Below are 18454 nucleotides of genomic sequence, written 5' to 3'. Positions count from 1 at the left end.
CATTCAGATACTACTTATTTGGAAAAGTGTTCTGAATACACAATTAATTCAATCCACTATGTAAAAGATAAATGTTCAAGTCTCATTCAAATGGAGAAGGGGTAGAAAAGGAAGAAAAGTACAAAGTCTATATGGAACATCAATTAATAAAAAGTATTATCAGGGTTGTCTTTAAACTTCACAATTACTGAAGGTCCTTATTATCCTGCTGTACTTTCAGCACTCTCAACTGCCTCTTAGAATTTGAAATTTCACTGTTGAAACAAAAGAAACATAAAATATATGTGCATTCTAAAACATTGTGTCCTTTTGCAATTTATCTTCTACATTTATTACCTGGGTCTTCTAACACTCAACTAGAAGCTAAAGCAGTCCAACTGTATATATAAAATGTAAAACTGGAAATGCCAGAAAATCAACATGACCTTTCAAATATAACATTTTCCACAATCATTTACTTAATACTAGAAAAACATTTTACAGTATTTAAAGCATAATCTTTATGTGTAATACTTTCAGCAAATATAAAAGCAAATACAGAACAGAGTCAACTACATTTTTCAACCAAAACTGCAATTAATTTTAAACTACTACTTTTTCTGCAATAGTTCGTTATCTACCTATTAAAACATTCATAACCATATTAGTGTGCTCTACTTTTCAAATACAAAGCTGATGCTAATCACCACACTAGTCACCTCCTGTAACTGGCAGGGACTGCTAGTATAACAAACCCCTCCCCTGACACCAATTTCCCTATATTAGTTTGCTTGAGAACAAAAATACGTGTTGGGCAAAGAGATGAGATAAGCCTTCTCTGTAAGCCAGCAAGACCACTCTTGATTAATCCCCAATGTACCGGCCTGAACAGCATGGCTTCTAACCAACCAGACTCCTCTGGCTTCTAACCAACCAGAATCCTCAGTCAAAAATACTTTCAACAAAGATAAAAATTAGCTAGAAGGTTGTATTACCCTAAAATTAATTTTATATGAGAGCAAATGTATAGCCTTTATATTTTCTGATCCAATCACACCTTTGTTAAAAGCAAAAGATATGCAAATTAACACTAATAGGATGTTAGATGTTCCAAGAGAGAATCACACTTCAGATAAACTACTACTCAAAATTTTCTGTATTCCATAATCAAATAGCAATCTTTAAGAATATACCTTTCATTCCCCTTCGACTACTTTATTTCCAAAAGAAGCTGAACAGAAAATACTTTTCCTCACACTTTTTTCCTCACATCTCCTAGCAGGAGAGAAAAATTAGCAAAACAAATGAACTCAGAATCATTCACAGGTGTGGACAGTGTACATCTTATAGCTTTAATACCTGAGAACTAGGAAGAAAAAGAGATCAAGGAAATAAAGTGAGCAACATCATACCTGGCTGAAAGAAATTCTACACTTAAAACTAAGTATGGCTCTACAAAAGGATGAGTTTATGTTCTTTGCAGGGACATGGATGAAGCTGGAAACCATCATTCTGAGCAAACTATCGCAAGGACAGAAAACCAAATACCGTATGTTCTCACTCATAGGTGGGAATTCAACAATGAGAACACTTGGACACAGGATGGGGAACATCACATACCGGGGTCTGTCGTGGCGTGGGGGGACGGGGGAGGGATAGTATTAGGAGACATACCTAATGTAAATGACCATTAATGGGTGTAGCACACCAACATGGCACATGTATACAAATGTAACAAACCTACACGTTGTGCACATGTACCCTAGAACTTAAAGTATAATAAAAAAAAAATAAGTATGGCTCCTATCGACTCTGAATTCAGTTCGTATTTCTTTAATGCAAAGAAAGAGCAAAGTTACTGAATAAGGAGATAAAAGTGTAAAACATCAACACAGCAACTAAATTAGATACCTCACCTATCACAGAGAAAATCAATAAGACCCAATAAATTTATATGTACATATTTACCTTTGGAATAATATGTCATCTGCTTTTTGTATTCTAGACACGTTCTATTTCACTGACTGGGAAAAATCGAAAAGGTGGCCTTTGTAGCAGAGGACAAACAGAATTCAGGCTTACTGTAACAGAGCAGCAAAACAAGGTGAGAGAAAAGCAGCTGAGGAGGGGAAGTTTACATTCAACATATATAAAAATAATGTATATTGGCTTTTTTTTTTTTTTTTCATGAGGGAAGGAAGGTAAGTGGCTACCCTAAGAATGAAGGAAAATTAAAGGATCCCTGAGAACGGTTTATACCCCAAACAAAACAAGAGTGAGACAAATTAAAGTAGAAAAAAAACCAAAACCCCAACGAAGACAAAAACCCCAATCCTCTCTCTTACATTGAGAGAATCCGAATAAGACAACATCAGAACACAGTATCTGCATCCAGAAGTCAGACTCTCACACACACACACACACTCTCAGAGCAGAACAAAAGGATCACATATTTTACACTATTAAGATAAAACTAGTACAATTATATTTTTAAATATTAATTTTTAAAAAAAAAAGAGAGAAAACAGGTTGGTCAGCTCTGCCCATAGAAGCTTCCAAAAAACTCCATAGGAGTCATCCTCATGATTGTGAGACAGAATTTCACTAGGGCTTAGATATGCATTTCCCTAATGATTAATGATGTTGAGCATCTTTTCATGCCCTTATTGGTCATTTGTATATTTTCTTTGGAGAAATGTCAATTCAAACCGTTTGCCCATGTTTTAGTCTGGTTGTTTTTTCTTGTTGAGATGTTCGGAGTTATTTGAGACGGAATCTTGCTCTGTCACCCAGCTGGAGTGCAGTGGCGCGATCTCGGCTCACTGCAACCTCTGCCTCCCAGGTTCAAGCAATTCTCCTGCCTCAGCCTCCCGAGTAGCTGGTATTACAGGCCACCATTCCCAGCTAACTTTTTGTATTTTTTGTAGAGAGAGGGTTTCACCATGTTGGCCAGGCTGGTCTTGAACTCCTGAACTCAGGTGATCCACCCGCCCTAGCCTCCCAAATTATATACTGTGGATAGTAACCCCTTATCAGATACGTGAACCACAGGATTCTTTTTAAATTCATTTTTCTATTCCCTGATTTCTCAGAGTTGGCTATATGTAATGCAGAAGTACATTTTGAGTTGAATATATTTCTTCCTTGTTTTTATTTTTTACCTAATACAAAATTTAAAATACTTAAAAGAGGAATACAATGGAAAATAACCTCCATCCCTGCTCTTCAGTTACCAAGTTCCAATCCCCAGAGGCATTTTCCATTTTCTTATAATTCCCCCCAGAAATAGTCAATGCATATATAAGAAAATACATTTCTTAAGTCTCCTCCAAAATAATCTATCCATCGTTCTGCATTTTCCTTTTTGACCTACTATATCCTGAAGATTATTACATTTCAGTATATATAAACTGCCTTATTTTTAACAACATAAATATTTCATTATATATACTATAATTTATTGATCCACTACCCTAAGGATGGGCATTTGTTTCCAGTCATTGCCAAGAGTATCCTTAAATACATTATTTCACACAATTACAGGATCTATAGGATACATTCTAGTAGAAAATTCAAATGCTATATATATTTCAAATTTTCCAAATTGATCTCAATGAAAATTGCACAAATCCATACTCCCATTAGCAATGATCACACTTGCCTAGGTCCCTATACCCTCAATGACACATTGTGTTTTCAAAATTTGTTTCTTTGCCGATTAGGTTTTTTAAAAAAGGCATCTCATTAAAGTTTAAATTTTGCATTTCTCTTATTATGAAATATTAATACTCTTCGTATATTTGTCCATTTTTCTATCCAATTGTTGGTCTTCTTTCCACTGAGTTGTTTGTGTTCTTTACATATTTATGAAATCAGCTGTCTTCGTATGATATGAGTTGCAAACATTTTTTTCCTAGTTTTTCTTTGCTTTTTGATATACTATGTTTTCTTAATTCTTAAATTTAGAAACACGGGTACTTCCACTATGTCTTTGTTCAAACTATATTCCTTATTTTGAATGTTCTTCCCTTCCTTCAAAGGTCCATTCAAGTTGATGTCTCTGCTCTCTCCCTAATCACTCAATTATCACCTTGATTCAAAAATTATTTAGTTAGGGCCTACTACATTATATTTACAAATAAGTAAATCCAGTGAATTTTGTGACATAGTAACACACAGCAAGGAAAATTTATAGAGGCCTCTAAACATTTAAATTGTATCTGAAAAAAATAAGAAGATATTATCCAAATTTTAAAAATGAAACAAAGGCCCAGGTAACAAGAACTTATTATCTATAAATTAGTCTCATTGGGGTACAGAAGGCTAATATTGTAGTAAAAAAGAGAAAAACCTGAAGAGGCAAGCAGAGCCAGGTAGGATAGGTCTTTTAGGCCAATTTAAGTAAGTTTTTCTTAATTTTAGGGCAACTAGAAGCCACAAAACCATTTTAAGCAGCAGAATGCTGGTCAGAGAATTTTACAAAGATTACTGACTGCAATCTTGAGTTTAACCAGCACTTCAGTGAGCAGACTTGAAACTGATTCAAATATCAAATATACTCTCATTTATTCAATAAGTGAATTTTAAACCACTATGGAATAGAATGCTACAGAAAGGTGAAATAAGGTAATGTGCTGCTCTACTTCTTTGACTAAGGGCTTGGAACAATCATGGCTGCAAGGCAACTTTAAACAACCAGACAATCAGACCAACTTAAAGATGAGACCTCTAATAATAAAAAATCATAGTTGATTCTCACCACTTTATCATAAAATTCAAAATGGACAAGTATGGGCCCAAATTCATGCAATTCACTCAACGACTGTACTCTTACTTCTCCATTGTATGCTAAACAAACTGTCATACTCCCCTTTTCATCCTGCTTTTTTGCTTTTTTTATTTTTTAGTTTTTTATTTTATTTTATTTTATTTTATTTTATTTTATTTTATTTTATTTTTTTTTTTATTCTGGAGACAGGGCCTTGTTCTGTTGCCCAGGCTACAGTGCAGTGTTGTGATTATGGTTCACTGCAGCCTCAAACTCCTGGGCTCAAGCGATTCCCGTCTCAGCCTCCCTGAGTAGCTGGGACTACCCATGGGCACCACTACATCAGTCTAATTTTGTCTCACTGTGTTGCCCAGGCTGGTGTACAATGGCATGATCACGGCTCACTGAAACCTCTGCCTCCCAGTCTGAAACACTCCTCCCATGTCAGCCTCCCAAGGAGCTGGGACCAGAGGCACATGCCACCATGTCAAGCTAATTTTTTGTATTTTTGGTTGAGATAGGGTTTCACCATGTTGTTCACGCTGGTCTCAAACTCCTGGACTCAAGTGATCCTCCTGCCTCAGCCTCACGAAGCGCTGGGATTACAGGTGTGAGCCACTGCACCTGGCCTATCCTGCTTTCAAGAGATGAGATTAAATGTCCAGAAAGAATTCATGAAATGTTATGAACATTGAATTTCCCCACATTTAGCCTAGGTAGTGAGAAACCAGTTTCAGGGACACAATATTATCTATCTTGTCACCCAATTCAATGCTCTCAACTGATCTTCTATGTGCTTGCTACACCAAAAAAGTTCTTCCAAATACATTCAAAAAATAAAGTTTGTTTGACTGCATGCTTCTCTAGAATGCTTTTAAATTTTTCTTCTCCCCATTCTCAATACCATAAATCAGGTAACACTTAACAGGAATTGTCTGTACTCTTTCTTATTTGCTGGTGACAATTCCTTTTTGATTCTCCATGTCTACTTTAGGAGTTAGCAGCTGAACAGTCATTCTTACATCTGTTGTCACAGGATATACCACCGTTCTGTCTTTAGATACATGATACACTTTGAAGTTAACAGAAAAAAGTAAATTAGTATAAATACAAAAAGTTGATATTACAATATAATAAGCATGTCAATGGTACTAACAGGAGATGACAATTACACCTTTATTTCGAAGTAATCACCATCAACTGTTCTCAAACTCAGAAGTGTATAGTTTTTTTTTATAATTTTAATTCATTATCATGTCACCATTTTTCTCTAAGTATTTTAAACTATAGGGACATTTTGATTGAAACTAGAATTGTATTTAATATAGCACCTCCCTCAGGAATTTAATTTTACAAGGTTATTTCTATTCTCTTCCCAAGAATCTTTCCATCTAATTCTACCTTGCCCTCGTGGCTCAACCCATACAGAGACCGGTCGTAAGTGCTTTAGAATCTAGCATTTTCTTCCTACAAATAGGAAATAATGTGTCTCTGACACTACACAAAAATGTGGCAATATAATTTATGCTTTTGGAAGGAAGACTAACATCTCAAGCTGACAACTAGGTAATAAATATGATTAAGACCAAAGCACACAAGGAGAATATCCCAAAGGGTATATATACCTTTCACAAGAAGACAAAAGAAGGCTTAATCAGTGAGACATTTTCAGCAAAAAATACAGTCATTTTTTTCTCAGATGCTGCTACATAACCATCTGTTTGGCAGTATTGACTTGTTAGCCCCAAATCATTATTCCCCTTCTTTACTATTAATCTTCAAAACAAAAAAATTTAAGTCTACGATAGTAACCAAGTCTGACTCATTAACCGAACAATTCCTCTCTTTTCTTTATGAGTTTAAATTCACATAGGATTCTTACAAACAGCTTATAAAGTCCTCCAAAATAACCTATGAAGTATGTGTTATCTCCATTTTCACAGAAGGAAAATGAAGTTCAGAGACAAAAAGCAACTTGTTCATGTTCGTATAGGTAATAACAGAGCCAGCACCTGAATAAAGATCTTACATATCCTTTTCACTATATATCACCATGTTAACATCTGGGTATTTATATTTGAAGCCTATTTTTTAAGTTTTGATATAAGAGTTTTAACTGAATGTTTAGAGTATTGACATAATGTAGTCATATACATCAGACAGGTCTCAAAAAATCTTCTAATATGTTGTCATAATCCACATATTCAGACTACAGGATAAAATCCACATATTCAGACTACAGGATATCTCTTAAACATGAGAAATAGTAAGACTCTGGCCACATGTGGTGGCTCACACCTGTAATCCCAGCACTTTCAGAGGCCGAGGCAGGTGGATCATCTGAGGTCAGGAGTTCGAGACCAGCCTGGCCAATATAGTGAGACCCCATCTCTACCAAAAATACAAAAATTAGCCAGACATGGTAACACACGCCTGTAATCCCAGTTACTTGGGAGGCTGAGGCATGAAAATCACTTGAACTTGGGAGGCAGAATTTGCGGTGAGCTGAGATCATGTCACAGCACTCCAGCCTGGATGACAGCGCAAGACTCCGTCTCAAAAAAAAAACGTAGTGAGACTCATAAAAAGCACAAGCTAATTCACTTATAAACTGATTCAAACTGCCTTCACATAACAGTGCTAAATAGTTATTAACATTTAACAAAACTAAATAATAGTTATTCAGTATTTAAATCTGACACTAAAAAAAACTCTTATTCAAGCAACTATTAAACAAATGCTGATACTTTGTAAATAATCTGCAATACCAGTAAAACTAAAAATAAAGGCCAAAAAGGCTACATACTATATGATTCTAACTCTATGACATTATGGAAAAGGCAAAAACGTTGGAGACAGTGAAAAGATCAGAAGTTACCAGGGGTTAGGAGAAGGGAGGGATGAATAAGCAGAACCCAAGATTTTTAGGCAGTGAAAATACTCTGTATACTATAAGGGTATATACATGGCATTATACATTTGTCCAAACCCACTAAATGCACTGCATCAAGAATGAACCCTAATGTAAACTATGAACTTTGGGGGATAATGATGTGTCCATGTAGGTTCATCAATTGTAGCAAACGTACCATTCTGGTGGGGGATATTGATCATGCGGGAGAGGCTATGCATGTGTGAGGGCAGGGAGCAAATGGGATATCTCTGTACCTTCCATTCAAGTTTACTGTGAACCAAAAATGACCCTAAAAAATAGTCTATTTTACATAAGTAAGGCAAAATATCTGTGGCAATCTTAATCTTCTCCTATAAATTATTACTTCACAGGTCCTCTGTTACCTCTGTTACCTATTTAGTAGAAAGCTGTCAATCCTAACCTTCTGCACCGCTCTTATTTACATACACATTGTTCCTCACAACATCTGCTCTGCCCATTGTAGCCTGCTTATCCTCTAATGGTCATCAGTATACTGAGTCCAAAGACAGGGTAGGAGTCAGACAAGAGATGGAGAAGGCAGGTAGTGGGGCTAAGGAAGCAAAGAACTCCTAAAGTGGGAAGTCAGCAGATAAATCTGCAGGAGAAAATCTGCAGGAACAAGGAGAAAAGAATCCTGAGTTGATACAAATGTGATTATTAGTTTACATAATGGGAATCATATGAAACAAAATTATCCTAAAATACAAAACATGATGACATTACAAACATTTCCCTTCTTTAAAAAAAGTCTTCGCTATATACAATTACAAAACTAGAACTTGATAATGTGTTTGCAACGTGTCCTCCAGCAACAAGCAAAATGATTTTTCAAAAGTTGACTGTAAATGCTACATTTTTCAAAGGAAAGATATATAAAAGTGTGTGTGACAAAGACCTATGTCTCAGAATAAACTTGGGAAAAGGTACAAATATTAAATTTTTATGATTTATTGCCTGAAAGAAAGTTGTACACTTTTATATCCTAGGTCTTCTTAATTTAACAAGTCAAGAACATACTATGTGTTACCAAACTAAGCAGGAGTTCAATGAGATTCTGAAAGTTACACCTAACATACTATGTACTACCAAAAACATACTATGTGTTTAGAAACAAATAGTATGCTAGGTATGACTATTAGGTATGTTAGGTATGACTGTTAGAGGTGTGTGTGTGGTCACTTGCTTGCTTTGGTCATCAGTGAGGAAGCAACTAACAAACAGTCCAAATACCTGAGTCATTTATGAGAGGCTAAGGGCTCCAATGGCAAATCAGGGACCTATAAGACAGGTTCAAAGATGGTTCTGGCAGGATCCACCACCACTACCACTACCACCTCAGCAAAACACGACCTTCTTTATCTGAAGTTTCAGGGAAGCAACAAAGGCTAGAGTTCTGCCAGCCGTTCAGCTCAGTAAACACTGATAAAGCACCAGTGAAGTACAAAGCATTAGCTTAAAGGTGATAAAAGACACTGAATAGGAGGAAATATAGCCCCTTCTACCTTAAGAATTTTCCAATCAAAAATATGGTAAGACTATAGTCCAGGCAAAGTAGAGAAAGTACTAAAAGAGAAATACAAAGAAGACATTCAGAGGTTTCCTCAAGGAGATGCTCTAGAATGAAACCTGAGGCTATTACTCAGATGACCAACAAGTTCATGCTATAGCCACTGCTCGTTTATAATTTTCTTCCATTCAATGTAGTACTACTACACCAGAGATGTGAGAAACTTAAGACATGCTATTTTGTTCTAGCTGATTATTAAAGGGGGAGAATTCTTGAATATAAAGTAAGATATAAGATAAAGATATAACACGATTTTAAAGAAGAAAGCAGGAAAGGATTTGGAGCAAAGTGTGTCATAATGCTAACATGACACAAAGCAAAATAATTCAACTTCCATTCAGTTTTACTGGTCAAAAAGAACAGTATCACTTTTTTTTTTTTTTTTTTTTTGAGACAGACTCTCACTCTGTCACCCAGTCTGGAGTGCAGTGGTATAATCTCTGCTCACTGCAACCTCCACCTCCAGGGTTCAAGAGATCCTCCTGCCTCAGCCTCCCGAGTAGCTGGGATCACAGGTGCATATCACCACACCCGGTTAATTTTTGTATTTTTAGTAGAGACAGAGTTTCATCATGTTAGCCAGGCTGTTCTCTAACTCCTGACCTCAAGTGATCCACCCGCCCTGGCCTCCCAAAGTGCTGGGATTATAGGTGTGAGCCACCATCACTTCTATAACACATTTATATGCTGCTTTAATGGCTTACAAAGGACTCTCCCATAAATGCTTACAATGCATCTCAAAGCAATCCTATGTCAGGTAGAGACTGTTATCCTCTCAGGTAGCCTGCCCTCACAAGACAGTCCGCAATGATCCTTGCCTCATGTCCTTGTGTAATCCCCTCCCATACTGAATCAGGACTGGTCTATGGGACCAACTGAATACATCTGAAATGATGGTGTATGACTTCCACAGGTAAGGCATAAAAGGCACTGCAGCGTCCACTTCGGTGGCTTGAATCTCAGGAAAGTCATCTGCCACCTCATGAGAACAGCCCTATGGCAAGCCCATCGTGGAAAGTAACCAACCTGCCAACACCAACTGGCCAGCCATGTGAGTAAGCCACCTTGGAAGTGAATTTTCTAGCTCCAGTGATGCTCCTATAAAACTTCCACTCCTGCTGATACCTGACAGCAACCTCCAGAGACCCAAGCAAGGCCCCTCAAATTGCTGACCCCCAGCAACCATGAGATAACAAACAATTATTGTTGTTTTCAGCCACTAAGTTTTTCATGTTACAAAACAACAGAGAACCCAGTTTTACATATGAGGCTCAGAGGGGTTAATTTTCCAACTATCATACAGGAATAAGTAGAGAAAACAGATCTGCAACCCAGTCTTTAGGTTTTAGGTTCAAGAAGGTTCAAACAATACCACCTTCTTCTCAACTAAAATAAGGTATAATACTGTAAGGATGATCATTTCTATGTGATTATATGACTGACGCTAGTATGTCAGGCTTCCTACAGTACACAGACACAATATATGTCCCTGTATTCTTAACAAATATAATGTGAATCTACAAAATAAGTGAATTTGTGGTGCTCCATTGCACTCTGTGGAGTTCTTACTGTTTTCTGGAAAATTGCTATTTTTTAACGTGCATATCTTGAAAATAAACACTTAATACATTTAGAGAATTTTAACACTAAAATATTACTGACACTGAGACTACACACTTAACAATCTTAATTACAATAAGCATTTGTGTAATTTTAAACAATTAGAATATGTCAGACAGGAAATGCTCAACTGCTGTTTCTTTAAGGTTCTGCTTTTTGGCTTTAGGTCTTCAACCTCGTAGCATTACACAAATGTAGTAAAATGTATTATCAAAATGCTCCTGATGGTAAAATATTAAATCAAAATCCATGAAGTAGTTACCATCTTACAGAACAAGGTAGCCAGCTCTTAAGCCTGTCCACTGCTGGAGAAGGTCAAAAGAACATTTTATTGTTATAATCACATCTGCATATAATGTCCCTTCACACAAATCTCGTCTTTTGAGCCATATAACTTTGCAAAACAGGTAGGCAGGACGGGTATACTACCATCCCATTTTTCAATGATGGCCTTAGAGAAGTCTGAGTAACTTAACTAAGGATATATAACTATTAAAAGGAATTGCAAGAATCTAATCTACAAGTTTTTGGCACCAAATCCCAGCCTTTTCTTCTAAACCATGTTTCAGCCCAGCGGTGCTCCACCCTGACTGCCATGAGGACACCTAGGATGCTTTGAAAATATCACTGCCTGGACCTCATCCCCCAGATACTTGATTTAATTGCACTGGTTTGTGTCAGCTGTCTAATATATAATAAACCAGCGTTGGTAAATTCACAGAAAGTTTATACCACAGGGAGAAAATGCTGATATGTCTATATGTAAACTGAAACATATTAACCCCCTAAGAACTTCCTCAAAGACAAAAATATCTTGCAACAAAATCATAAAGAACAAGAAAGGGGAGAGGAGAAACCCAAGCCCCTTCTGCTGCTATCATGGGGCCATTAAGGACTATTTTATTCCCCCAATCTCACTCCCTGAACCTCACCATGCCACACTTCAAGATATAGCTCAGGTATCACCTTCTGTGAGTCCTTCAGGATCACAAAAATAATGAAGTCCATTTTTTTGCATCTATCTTACCTTGAACTCTAACTCTATCATAGTACATATTGCCCCTCAAAGCATTGCTTTATTTATATATTTATTTTTATTTATTTATCTATTTTTATTTTTTTTTTTGAGATGGAATCTTGCTCTGTCACCCAGGCCGGAGTGCAGTAGCACATTCTTGGCTCACTGTAACCTCTGCCTCCTGGGTTCAAGTGATTCTCCTGCCTCAGCCTCCTGGGTAGCTAGGATTACAGGTACATGTCACCACGCCTGGCTAATTTTTATATTTTCAGTAGAGATGGGGTTTTGCCATGTTGACCAGGCTAGTTCCGAACTCCTGACCTCTGGTGATCCACCCACCTCAGCCTCTCAAAGTGCTAGTATTACAGGGGTGAGCCACCATGCCCAGATTGCTTTATTTATATATCCATTTCTCTCACTGCCCTGAGGGTTCCTTAACCCATTTATGCCAGAGGTTGCAAATTTTTTTTGTGAAAAATCAGGCCTTGGTGATGACCTTGAGAAGTAGGATATAAATAACTCTCACTAGCTTAGCATTCCAATAATGGAGCACTCTCCACATGGTAAGAACACACACATCTGTTTCTCCAGCCTTTGCAATCTCTTGTGCTGTTCCAGGATCCTATATCCAATTGCCTTCTAGACATCTCACACTTGCCAATGATATGCCCTGCAAGCATGTTAAACACAGGTCCAAAGTTGAACTCATTCTCTTCTCCCTCATACCTTCTTCCTCTTCTCTTTTCCCACTCACTACCCAGAAACCTATGAAGCATTCTAACATTCTCACTCTCCCATATCTTTTACATTCAAACAGTCACAAAGACCAGCAAATTCTCCCTCATCTAACTTTTCCTAAACATTCTCACTTCTCTATTCCCACTACTTCCACCCTTATCTAAGCTTTCAACCTCTCTTATCGATACTAATGCACTGTCCTTGAAAGCTTCCAATCTTGCCATGTCCCCACACCCAACCCCACTCCACCTTCAATCTACCCAGCACACTGCTTTCAGTGATCTTCCATGACACTCACAATTCTTCAGTGGCTGACTACTACACATGGTATAGGAAGTGTACCCTGAACTGGCTATCCAGTTTCATCTCCTTTCACTCCTGACCTTGTCCTTCACACTCTAATATAACTTACCTACATATAGTGCCCAGTACACACTATGTTCTCGTAATGCCACACAACTACTCAGGCTGTTGGCTTTACCTAGAAATGCTTTCTACTGCTTATCAACATGTCCGCTCCTACTCAGTTTTCAAGTCTCAGCTCAAACACAACCACTACTAAAACCCTTCCCTAGTATTGCAGGCAGAGATCAAGAGCTCATGTTAGATTTCATTTGCACTTGTACCTACCTCTGTTATAGCAAATAGCATACTGTATTTGAACTACTGGTCAAGATATCTGTAGTCCTATTAGACTATAAGATCCTTGGTCAAAGACAACGACTTTTCATCTTTATATCCTCCTCACTAGTCCAATTCACAGTCACTAGTTCCGTGTACATTACTAGTTCAATGCAGATATATAATAAAAAAGGAGAGGAGAGGTTAATGAATAAGGTATGGGCCAATGAAAGAACAAGAAAATCAACTGGACTTTGAGTATAGAAAAACAAATACCAGATCTTAAGAAAGTACAGACATCTGTAGTACAGACATCTGTTACTGTAGTACAGATATCCATTACTAAGTCCTAACCATTAAAAAAAAATAGAAAAATATGGTTATTCAGGTAGTATGAAGATGACAAAAAAAAACCTTGTTATTGGACTAAGTAGACATCAAGAAGGTAAAAGTTTCCAGTGGAACAGTTGACAAAGATCAAGAGAGAAGCCAGAGAAAAAGATGGTTGTTTCTAGGAACCAAGTAATTCATTGACCTAAATTCATGGACTGATCAAGACTGCCACCTTTCTCTCAGTTCGCAACCCCTCTCCTGTGTCATTATTCTGCATCACCCTTTCTGAGTCCCCACTACCAAATCCCCAATGCCATGGGTAGTTTCCCTCCAGTGGAGCCACAGGTCCAGGCCAATGGCTTAATCCGGATGCAAGGGCAGGGGGTGGAAGGGTATCTTTGTTCTTATGTCTAGGACTTTGAGGAAAAATTAAACAACTATTTACTGAGAATTTATTTTATGACAGATACTGTGCTACATTACACTCAATGACTGAATTTCACAGTAATCATGAGTAATTATCCCATTTACACATGAGGAATTTACGTCCAAGGTCAACAGCTAAGCAATGACAAGACCCGCCTGAAAACCTAAGAATGACAACCTCCAGAGCTTTTTCTATACCCTCACTATCTCAAAATGGCGGGAGACGTGGTCCAACCATTCTAGGTTGGCACTCAGAAGACACTTGCCTCCAAAACACTATTACATATGTCGATTAGAGTCTACAGTACCACTAATATATAATAGGCTCACAATGAGTTTAAAAAGCTTTCCTTACTACCATATGAAAGTAAGTACTATATTTCCTGGGGTCCGGACCTGGAAATCTAAATGCTATTTATTCCTATCAGTACACTGTTCACTTTACAAACAATAGACTTGAAAATAAACTTGTGGAATACAATGGGTTCTTAAGTAAGGCTTTTCTTTAAGAATATTTTCTTGCTTCCACAAAAAATATAAAAGCCACCAAGGATAGAATGATTTTGCCTTGTTAACTTGTAAGAACAATGACACTAAAAGAAACCTGTGGGAAATACGCTTATCTGACCAGGTGCTCATTTTCGGTGGGCTGTCATTTGAGTAAAACATCATACTAAACCCCACAGACCACAGCTTACGATAGAAATGCCACAAACTATAGCAGTACAGTTGATATGCCTATAATCTACTGACAAAACGTACTCCTCAGTAAAGTAAAACCAGATGTCTGTTGTGAAATCAGATGTCTGTGAACTTGTCTTTCTCAGTTTTCAGAGCAGTATTAGATACGCTGAATACTCAGCTAAGCTGTATATTAAATCCACAACTTGGCAAAATCATGACAGTTTGGACATGAAGCATCAGCATTTTTATTGTAATTCTTATAAACCAAAGACATTTCTGAAACAGAAATCCTAAGTTTAAGTACTCAGCTAAATACAGTAGTATGTCTTTCTCACTTTAAGAACACTGTCAGGGCTTTTTAAACACATTATAGAAATTCTTTCCCTTCATTTTTCAAGCTGACACACTTTATCCAGGGCTGTGGAATGATCTGATAAGGTCACATCAGGTGTCAGTCCCTGTTCCAGAAATTCTAGGATCAGATACACCAGGTGATCCCCTGTGAAAAGCAAATCCCAGGGAGGCTTAACAGCTACAGGAAAGTTAGGTACTACATGGCTTTCCACGATCAAAGGGAAGATCATAGGAAAGTAATGGGTGACCACATAGAAAAACAGGGAGGGAAATTTAAAAGTACTTACGTGCCAAGCACTGTTTTTTCACACATTCTTTTATATATACTCTTTGTTCTGTTTTGATGGATAAGAAATCAAGCAGCAGGGAAGTTTTAATGGCCCAAAGTGACACAGCTAATAAAATAAGAGCCAGAAATCAAGCTTATGTCCAAAAGACTATAAAAGTCATGCTACTTCTACATGAAAGTTTCGGGTGGAGTGAGGAGGGGTGGTAAATAGCCAAGAAGAAGGAGAAAAAGGAAGAAATTTATAATTTTACCAAATAACAGTGAAATAGATATATATAAAAACATGTATTATATCTCACATATGTTCCATATATAATACATAGTTAAGATGTATACATTTTTAACATATAGTTAAGTTGCATATTTAGTATGTGTACATATGGAACAAAAAGTTGAAGAAATAAATATCAAATTGTTAAATGGTCACCTGAGAGTAGGCTCATAGGAAACTCACATTTTGCCTTTTACATCCCTCCCAGATTTAATTCTAAATAACTTTTTTTGACTTTATATTACTCTTATAACCAGAAAAAGCCAAAGAACTATTCTAGTTTAGATTTTTTAAATGAGGCTAAATGCACAGAAACCCATGCAAGTTAATGGTCTACTTTCGTATTTGTTTTTCTAAGTACATCATCATTTACACTCTCCATGATTCCTAATATTAGGTCCTTCTTATGGAACAACTACAAAAGTTATCCTCATCTAATTATTATACTTGTACACTGGAAAACGACTGTAACATTATTCAGTATAGGACACAAATCGCCAAGGTCAGTCATCCTTGTAAGTTTATTACTGAACGTACTAGAAACGTGTAATAATAATTATATTCTCCACAACACTGTACAGACCTGCAAACCACTATGATCAGTAGTAGAGGGAAAGTCTTGTACATTAACATGTAACGATTCAGAAAATCCACAAAACTGGTGGAAGGCCTGCCCCAAAACAGCCATCTCCAATACAATCTCATCATTCTCACCATCCTACTTTTATCGAAGTGCTGATAAAAGTGCTCAGCACATGGTAAAAAAGAGAGAATTAGCTATTGAATCAATGAAGGAACCCATTATCAATAAACAATCACTTCCTGGTTTTCCATAAAGTAAATTATGTGGTCACCTATCACTTGAGCACAAACAGGCACGTTCAGGATACAGGCAGCCAGTATCAGAATAGGCAGCCGATCACAGAGGGCAATTCTACTTATCCTGTGTAAGAATCCAAGAATGTGGTTTACATTTCTGCTTGTATCTAATCTGAATTTCAACTAATTTAAAACAGCTATTTATATGTGACATACAGGATGCATAAGGAGTTCCCAACCTTGTGAGAGGAGGTGTGTTTCATTTCACCATACAGGGGAGAGGGAAGCAGTGTATTAAAGAAGTGACAGAAAAGTCCCACAGAAGAACCAATGAAATAGACCACACTGAAAATCACAGTAGGCCTCAGAAGACTTCAGTGTCCTTTTTGGCAACTTTTTAAAAGTGAATGGAATGCTTGCAAGGAGGTACCAAGAGTGAAAGTCCAGAGAAAAAGGCCCAGCCTGGTCATCTCTCTCCCCTCAAAACATCTTCTTCTGTAAGCTTGAGAGAAAATTCCAAAGAACTTCAACATTAGTAACCTTGTTACTAACTTTACGCCTCAGGGTCCTAAAGGATTTCTTCAGGAGTCCCCTTTTAAAATGTAAACATCCCTAGAGGGGGTTACTGTTCATTATCAAACAGGACCTGGATTCTTTAGTGCTACGGTCTCAGGGATTAGTCAAAGCTGGCTAATAAGATAGGGGCCGGAGACAGACAACTAGAGAGGACCACTGTTGCAAGGTAAAAACAGGTAAAGGGGAAGGGCAGTTTTCTGTCGGGTCAAGCGGCTAAAAGGGATCCATATGCCCAAGCTGTTAAACTCCCAGGCAACTTTATAGACTGTGTGAGCCTGAAAACAGCCCGGGGCTTAGGGCCTGTGACTTTGAAGGTGGGTCCTCCAGTTCCCGATGAAAAGGTAGAATCTGGGCCCATATTCCCCAGGAGTAGTTCTGGATCTAGCCCTTCTCTCTCTCGCTCTCAGGACAGTCCTAGCTCCTTCCACCCCTGACCATTCCTTACTTACCCTTTCTCCCGCTCTTCCTCGGTGAGAAGGGGTAAGTGGTTATTTTGTGCCCTCGCCCAATTTGGCCAAAACCCTAAAAGTAAAAAACGACAGACAGACATGTGCTTTAAAATCCTGTTGTTCAAGCCTGAGGCTCTCCCACCACCTGCCCAACACTTCCAGGCAGAAGGCAGCGCGTCCCCACAGCGCTCCCTCAGGGCCAGGGCCGGGGACCGGACTAGTGCCCTTTGTGAGGAATGGGAGAGGGCGCGTTCTGGGGGCTCGGCGGGGAGGAGTGGGCTGGCTCCGTGCCAGGTGTGCCGCCTCTGGCGCCGGTTTCCCACCCTAGTTAGCTAGTGGCACCAGGAAGAGGACTAGGCAGGGGTGGCCGCCGCACGCGCCTCACATAAACACGCGCACGCACACATGCTCGCGATCACGCAGGACTCGCGGCCGCGCACCCCTCCGCCCCAGCAACGCTCGCCCCACCGGGGCCGGGGCCGACTCCCAGGGAAGGGTCCCCAGCCCAGGAGACCACCAAGGGTCGGCGGCTGCGCGCCTGCCCACCCCCGCCAGCCTCACAGCCCCCCGCCCGCCGCCGGACGCCGGGCGCCAGCCCTCCGCACCCGCTGCGCAGCTCAGCCCAGGGGAAGTCCCCGCGCAGACCCCGCCCTCCGCCGGCGGCAAGCTCCGCCCCGCTCCTCCGGCGCGCGGTGGCTTTCCGAAGCTCCGCCCCCGGTGGAGAACTGGTCTCTGGACCGCCCGCCCAGGTCGGGCTCAAAATGCGGCGTGGATCTAAAAGGATCAGAAATGACACTAATTCAGCAAGGAATTTTTGAGCACTTGCTCTAACCTCAGTAACGTACTAACGGGGGAGAGGACAGTAAAGAGCTGAAAAGTCTGTGAAACTGTGTTTTCAGCTCCTCCTCTTGTTTTGTAAGTCAGGAAAGAGAGAACCCTCACAGTTGCTTAAGTACAGGGCAGCAGTGGCAAAGCACCTCACGAACGATCTTTGGGCAACTCCTCAT

General features: G+C 38.8%; 1 protein-coding gene across 13 annotated transcripts in view; it reads right to left on the bottom strand.

The window, feature by feature from the left end:
* IMMP2L (inner mitochondrial membrane peptidase subunit 2) overlaps positions 1-18121 on the bottom strand; it is an 871433-nt gene extending 853312 nt beyond the window's left edge. For 7 of the 13 annotated variants that reach the window (XR_002520741.1, XM_021935336.2, XM_021935339.2 and 4 more), the window contains exons 1-2: positions 18053-18115; positions 17448-17520 (exon numbers count right to left, since the gene is read on the bottom strand). The gene's annotated coding sequence lies outside the window, so the exon portion shown is untranslated. Of the gene's footprint in view, positions 1-17447; positions 17521-17850 lie in introns of all 13 variants that reach the window. The other 6 variants (XM_017956239.1, XM_021935337.1, XM_021935335.2 and 3 more) reach the window with 2 other exon arrangements.
* Positions 18122-18454: the final 333 nt, after the last annotated feature.

This window comes from Papio anubis, chromosome 4, assembly GCF_008728515.1.
Source record: "Papio anubis isolate 15944 chromosome 4, Panubis1.0, whole genome shotgun sequence".
Taxonomy (NCBI): domain Eukaryota; kingdom Metazoa; phylum Chordata; class Mammalia; order Primates; family Cercopithecidae; genus Papio; species Papio anubis.
This window is presented reverse-complemented; position numbering and strand designations above follow the sequence as displayed.